An 8,218-nucleotide genomic window follows, 5' to 3' on the forward strand; every position below is an offset into this window, starting at 1 on the left:
ATATGATTATCCTATTTGTATGCATGTATGATTTTTGTATCTGAAGTTATGAATATTAACTATGTATCTGTATTTCAAATGTGTTTACTCTGGGTGACACCAACAACTAGCCTTTCAGGTACTACAATGAAGAAGCCAGACAGTGCTGATGGCCCATCAGCAAAGACAATGGACTATGGGAGAGCTTAGCCTTCTTGTGAACATTTCAGTCAGCTTGCAAGTACTGGCTGCTATGACTCTGCAAGGGCATGTGACCAGACCACATGATCCTGAGCTCCATTTGGGTACCTGTATTTTTCCACAAGCTGGACTGAGAGCTGTGTTTTGAAACAAAGGGTTCTTGCCCTATGGTAAAGCTATACAAGGTGGGGTGTGACATCATGTAGGGGCCTCATTCTCAACACAAGAAAACTCCTGAAAACACCTGAGGAACAAAGACTGAACTGGGGAAGTGCTGGTCCCAGGCTAAAAGGATTGATAGCCTGTGTATGGAAAGCTGGTGGACTGCTTGTATCATCAACCAGGGTGAGAAATTGCTAGGTCATATCCAATCTATCTAGTATTTTAGGCTTAGTTTGTGTTTTGTTTATTTTCCAGGTAATCTGCTTTGATCTGTTTGCTATCACTTATAATCAATTAAAATCTATCTTTTGTAGTTAATAAACTTGTTTTTTGCTTTATCTAAACCAGTATGCCTTTGACTGAAGTATCTGGGGAAAATCTCAGCTTGGTTAACACACGCTTGTTGCATATTCTTCTCCACATTAAAGGAGGGGCAAACTATCTATGAATTTACATTGTATAAATCCTTGTACAGTGCAAGATGGTATAATTTTGGGTTTATACTCCGGGGGAGGGGGGGGCTCCATGCCTGGGGAGCTGGGGGTTACCTTGGCTGTAGCCTCTCTATTGTTGCTTCATGCAGTGGCTGGCCAGAGCCTTCATGCAACTGCAGCTGGGTGTGTCCCTGCCTGTGTGAATGCTAGGGGGAGTATAAGACCGGGAGTGGTCTACAGCTTATCACAGCAGCACAGTGTGAGAGGGAGCCCAGGCTGGTACATCACAGGGCTCAGTAGTACCCCAGTTCCAGGTGGCATTCCGGGGGAAACCCATCACAGTCAGGAATACAGGTCTGCATCATATCTCAAAGAACCAGTTATAGTAAGTAACCATTTCTTCTTCGAGTAGATGCAGCTGTGTATTCCACTGGGGTGACTCACAAGCAGTATCCACAGGGGGTGGGGCCTCAGAGTCTATTTAAACAAGGACTGCAGGTCTGCCTTCCCAAAGTTTGTATCTGCTCTGGATGCTGCAGTAATGGCATAATGGTTCAGAAACAAATGTAATCGACAGCCACATGCAGCCCTGCAAATGTCCAAGACTGAGACATCATTTAAGAATGCCATTGACATAGCTTGCGCTCTCATAGAATGAACTTGCATCTGTTGAGGGGGCATAGTCAAAGCTATTTCATATGCAGCCTTGATACAGGAAGTTATCCATTTAGAGACCATCTGTGAAGGGATCACCTGTCCCTTCATACAATCTGCATATGACACAAACAGAGGAGATGAAGCATGAAAGGGTTTAGTACTGTTCATATAGAAGGCTAGCCATCATCTGACATCTAATGTGTGAAGGCGCTGCTCCTCCAGAAATGAATGTGGTTTAGAAAAGAACACAAGCAAATATACCACCTGGTTCAAATGAAACTGAGAAACCACTTTAAGCACAAATTTTGGGTGCGGCTGCAACTTCACTGTGTTTTTGGAAAGTTGTATGTAAGGAGGCTCCGCCATCAAAGCCTGCAACTCACAGACTCTCCTTGCTGATGTTATCACCACCAGGAATGCAGTTTTTTGACAGAATAGAGGAAAGAGACAAGATGCCAAAGGCTTGAACGGAGGTCCCATCAGATCCACTAAGACTGTATTAAGCTCCTACAACAGCACCGGATCCCGCACCAGTGGACGGAGACAAAGAAGCCCTTTTAAGAATCTTGCTACCATAGCATTGGAAAATACTGGTCTTCCATGAATGGGAGGATGAAACGCTGATATTGCTCCCAGATGCACCTCCAATGAGCTAAGCTAAGGCCTCACAACTGAAGGTGCAGCAAATACTACAAGATATCCTGGACAGAAGCCACATTGGCTGAACTTCATGGGCCAACAAGCACATTGAAAACCACTTCCATTTTGCCAAATAGGCCATTCTGGTAGAGGGCTTTTTGCTGTTGAGTAGAACTTGTCAAACAGCTGCCAAACACCACACATCCTCCTCATTCAACCACAGAGCAGCCACACAGTGAAATGCAGGGAGCTGAGCACAGGATGCGAAGTGTGACCATGATCCTGTGTCAGCAGGTCGGGCTGGAGAAAAAGAAGTATGGGAGGCTGAATTGGCAACATGAGAAGTCAGAAAACCTGCACTGCCTCGACCATGCCAGGGCAATGAGGATGAGGTTGGCCTGATTTGCTTTCATCTTGAAGATGACCTGTGGAATTGAAGTCTTTAAACCACAATTTGAGGACTTCAATAGCTCAGCCATAGGTTAGAGGTTTGATACAGGAGTGGGTGGGTGAGATTCTGTGGCCTGCGGTTGTGCAGGAGGTCAGACTAGATGGTCATAATGGTCCCTTCTGACCTTAAAGTCTATGAAATCTATGAATAATTGGGCTTGGAGGAAAAGCGTATAGGAGAGCCAATTGTCAGCTGAGGTGGAAGGCGTTGGACAATGAACCTGAACTGAGGCTCTCTCGATCGCAGAACGGATGGCATTTTCTATTATACTTTGTAGCAAACAGGTGAATCATCAGGATGACCCAAGCTGCGAAGATAACTCACAAAACACTGAGCTTCAGAGACCACTCATGACTCAGGGAAAAATTCCTACTGAGATGCTCTATAAGATTATTCTGGACCCCAGGCAAGTGATAGGCTATCGGAGTGATACTCTCCTTGATGCAGAACTGCCACAGCTTGATTGCCTCTTGGCAGAGCATCCTGGAGTGGTCACATAATACATCACGGTGGTATTGTCAGTAAATATGTGAACCACTCAGCCCCTGATGCAGTCTCGAAAAGTGAAGTGAAGCTTCCTGCTCCAACCAAACTTTCAGCAACCCCAGGTTGTTCCCCAACCCATCAGGGAGGCATCTGTGACAACCATCCTGGTTGGTAAAGGCCAGATGAAGGGAACGCCCTGACATACCTTCCTCTGAAACATCCACCTCTGCAAAGAGTCCAGGATCAATGCAGGGAGGCACAGCAAACTGTCCCAGGGGTGAAGAGTTGGAAGGTAAACTGTCCTGAGCCACATTTGTGTCTTTGCACTCTTCAACCTTGTGAACCAAACCACTTGCATGCACATGGACGTGTGGCCCAAGAGCCTTAGGCACATTTGAACTGTCATGGAAGGTTAGACTACAGATCGAGACAAAGCCAGTGAATCATCTGAAAACAGTCAGTTGGTAAAAACACTCTCGAACTTCTAGAGTCTGTTAAGGCCCCAAAGAACTCAATTTTCTGAGCTGGGACAAGTGTTGATCTTCCAGTGTTTAGGATAAGTTACAGACGATCAAGTAAGTGCAGTGTAACATGTACTTGAAAGAGAATTTCTTTTCTGGACCTGTCCCAGTAACCAGTTGTCCAAATACAGGAAGTCGTGGATTCCCTTTTTCCTGAGGTACGCCATCACCAAGACCGTACATTTGGTAAAAACCCAGGGGACAGAAGAGAAACCAAAAGGAAGGACACAATGTACTGCAAATGGTGATTCTGCACAATGAACCCTCAGTGCCAAACCAGGCCTCGTGACCTGCTCGAGAAGGTGCTGCTTTAGGCGAAGCTCTGTAGCCACCTGTTTCATGAATATTTACAGATCGAATGCCACTCTTTGACGTGAGCCTCGCCTAAGCAGAGCAAGCAGCACCTTGTAAGAGAGTCATTGTGGGGGGGTCACCCCCACACACACGACAGACAATGTTTTAACCCTGGTGAGGGCAACACCAGGGAAAACAATTAAACTAACTAGCTAATACTGTTACTAAGGGTACTAACTATATACAACTAAGTCAAAGGGGAATTGTGAGGTTAAGAACCACACAGAGCTCCGACTCCAGCCATGGGTAGTAAAAAGGAACTGAAGGAGGCTTGAGGCGGTGCTACCTCATAAAGCCAGGGGAGGGGCTATGGGCCATGAGACATGAGTGTTGCCTCCTACGGTTATTGCTAGACAAAATTCTCCAGCTCCAGTGAGCTGGGCAGGCACACACCTAAGTGGACTACACAGCTGCATCTACTCAAAGAACAATTTGAGTGATTTCTTCTCCCCTCCTCTGCCTGGCCAAATAGGAAGTCCATTCCTGTGCAATGCTGGACAATGTGAACATAAGAGGATGCAAACATTGCTAACTTCCAACAAAGGAAGGTTATTAGAGAATAGCATTGCTCATTGGAGAAAAAAAAAACAGCATTTACAGCTAAAAAATAAGTTTATTCTGCAAGGGGAAAGATTATCCCTATGCACAGAGCCTAGCCACCTGGCTTTGAGGATTTAACCCCAAACTGAACAAGAAATGTTCTTAAAACTTGGCAGAAAATTCACCTCGTCCAGGATTTCAGCTAGAGGACTCATCAACTACTGCCTGCATAGTCACAGACAAGGCAGACAGCTAAATAGTTGTGTGTCATAAGCTACCATTGCACATGTTGAAAGGCGGTAAATGAAGAGCAGGGTTTTTTTTTTAATCAAACCTCAAACACTAGTTTCTTAGCTTCTCAAAGATGTGGGGAGGGGAGGCAGGAGAGAATGGCTAAGCCTCATTCATTTTCAATAGCGCAGGGGCGGGCAAACTTTTTGGTTTGAGGGCCACATCGGGTTTCAGAAATTGTATGGAGGGCCGGTTAGGGGAGGAGGTCGTGGCCCGACCCTCACCCCCTCTCTCCCCCGGGACCCTTGCCCCATCCACCCTATCCACCCCCTCCCCCCCCGGCCCCAGGCCAGGAGCCGGGCAGGAGGGTCCCACAGGCTGGATGTGGCTTGCGGGCCATAGTTTGCCCACCTCTGCAAGAGGGTCTTTTAACCTTAGCTGACACTGGGGAGTAATCTAGTTGAGCTCTTGTATAAACAAAAATTGGTCAGAAGATAGGAAAGAGCCCCTAGAAGATTAGGAATGAACTACTCTGCCTTATGTCTTGCCAACCCTGGAGCTGTAGATGTACATTTCTTACCAGCTGAATTTGTAGGTGCCTGAAGCTAAAATTACTTCAGATACATTTAAAAAGCTTAGCACACGACAGACACCCAGAGAGGTGCTTATTCCATGCTAGTTCTCAGGCACGTAGAAGACATACACAGCCAGTTCCCATTCCTGACCTGCAGATTTACCCTGGGGTGAGAATAAAGTAGGAACCTGAAGGATCCAATATCCACATCTGTTAACTTACAAGCAAAATGTGTAACTTTAAGAATATTTTAGCATAATGCTAGTTTCAGCTGTATAACAAAAACAACTTCAGCCTTTTTTTTTTTTTTTTTTTTTTTTAAACACACACCTGTGTTAACCATTATATTGATGATACACAGATTAGAAAATAGGAAAGCCATGCAAGTCAATTCACTACTGCTTTGAATCCTGCAGGGAGTTGTAGTATGCAAGAAACAAATTCCCTGAGCAGCTCCAGTGTAAATAAAATGTATGCTAAAATAACATTTCTACTTAAAAATCCACTAAAACTCACTGGGCCGAGACAGAGTCTTGTTGTAGTGCTGTCCTCCTTTCCCCTTCCCCCTTCATTATTTTTCTGGCATAGATTTTCTATGTTATGAGCCTTAAGGGCCTGATTTAACACATGTATACATGCTTAAATTTATACACAAGCGTAGTCCCAAGGACTTGGACCCAAATGTTTGCAAGGTCAGGGACTTAGCCTGTAACATATTTGTGATAGGGCTCATGTCTTCTCTATGTTCTGGAAAGGACCTAGAACAACTTAGGGGAACATGAAACCGATAAATAAGTTTCCAGCTGAAACATACTTACTTTTGCTACTAGAACACACGCACAGCATGCACACCTGGCATATCAAGTAGAAAGCATATATTTGAGGCTGGACAGAGCTGTTGGCATTCTATGCTTAGTATATAGCATTTTCCCCCCCTTTGAAATTCTGTTGTTTTATTTAAGGGAGGGGGAACATTTAGTAAAGCTGGTAAGTCAGTATCTTTTTGGGACAAACTTAAATCCTTAGAAGTCCAGGCATGGATGAAAGGTGAAACAGTAACTAAACAGATCAATAAATACCAAAAGGAAAATAAATTTATATTAAAAATTATTTATACAGAAAGCCTTGACACAAAAAATGATTAAACATTACAATTTGATATACCTTTATAGATCTATCCAGACCCTTAAAAAAGCATTTGAATATCATACAGTAAGGAGGCATTCATACTTCACTTGATACTTGTTCTGATTTTAACAGGTTATTTTACATTATCAACATGCTGTTATGTATGTTCACAGTGTCTGTACAGAGTGTCTAGGCACAAGAGGCAAGGTCTCACATGCTATGGAATGCAAATCAGTTTAAGATTTCCATCATCTTTGAAATAAGGAAGTAGGTCAAACCACTCAAGTTTTCAAGATGACCCTCTCCAGCAAGGAGAGGGAAATGTCTTCTGTAACCCTTTATTCAAAAGGTCTGTTTCAGACTTTGCTCCATTTAAGACACATTATTTCTTCAGTTGGTTTGATTCACTGTTTGGTAACACTTAATGGATATTATTTGTAAAAGTGGAAAATACATTTCACAATTGTATCTTCAGATTTTTTAAAAAGTATTATTTGTTTACTATTATACTAGCATTTACCCATGAACTCGGCAGGGCTTTCTGTACTTTGTTCCTCAAGTATTCCATGCCTCTGTCAGTCCCACAAATATTCTATTCTATAGCTCTCTTCCTCCTCTCCTTTTCCCATTGTTGCCCACTGCTGTCTTCTGAATCACTCACGGACTGTGAAAGGAGTGTCCCCCACCCTGCCCACTTTTACTCATCTAACTTGCATACTTGTCCAGTGCAGGTACTCCATAGGGAAGGTACCGTGACCAGATAAATAGCTTGGTAAAGGACTTTAAAAGGAGGTGTTGGTTAAAGGAGTGGAACCGGGTTGTGTGTGTCTGAGAGGGGCTCCTATGACTGGTACAGCAGGGAGCCAACCCTTCTTTCTTATAGCTAACCTTAATCCTCATTCAAGCAGGGGAGAGATGGTAAAGTCCCATCAATGAGTTGGCTGGGGGGCCTGGATGGAAAAAAAGAGTGGAGCTAGAGGAAGTCCCCAGGTAGATATTGAATGAATATGGGGTTATCTGCACTGTACACTTTTATTTGCTGGGTAGTCCCAGACATCTAATGCTAAAGTTGCAGCCTAATTAAAACCATATCAAGTGTCTCTTGTCCTTCTTTCAGTATAGCCAGACAATGACTCCATCCTGCCCACTTTTACTCATCTAACTTGCACATTGCAATTTTAGGCCCCAGATCTGCAAACATTTACATATATGAGTAACTTTATGTAGAAGAGTAATCCTACTGAGTTCAGTGGAACTATTCATGGATATGTTGATGGGGTCAAAGACCTGGTGTTTGAAAAGAGGAAATGCGGAGCGAACTACAGATATTATAAACTACACTGTTTGAGATGCAGTACAGTTGTAGTTAAGCCAGTCAAATTAAACTTCATTTGCAACAAGCCAAAACCCTTTTCTTTTATACGTCATTTACCATAGAACGTTCTAGTTACAATGCTAGAATAGTGAGCAGCAGCATCAATGTAGTAAGTTTCCATATACGTTGCTAGTGTCTGGGTATGCAAGTTATAACTAAAAATATCAGTGCTTTATTGCAAGGTATAGAAGACTTAGGTAACCTGTAAATTATACAAGACTATAAGAAGGCCTTATTGTATTAGTCAGAAGCGTGTAATATTCTGGCACAAGAAAGAATATGATATATAATTCTCCTTCTACTCTACATTTGAGTTTTGTATAATTTATGAGTTCTGTATGCTTTACATGAGTTCCTATATGCTTTTGGCAGTCAAAACAGAAAAGTTCTGAAAGAAAACTGAAATCAACATACATTTCAAAAATACTTATTGCAAAACTAAGTTGAAATGGTATCAGTGATTTTTTAGAAGTTGTTTTTACAAAA

This window comes from Terrapene carolina, unplaced genomic scaffold (assembly GCF_002925995.2).
Source record: "Terrapene carolina triunguis isolate 2854851 unplaced genomic scaffold, T_m_triunguis-2.0 Scaffold22, whole genome shotgun sequence".
NCBI lineage: Eukaryota > Metazoa > Chordata > Testudines > Emydidae > Terrapene > Terrapene triunguis.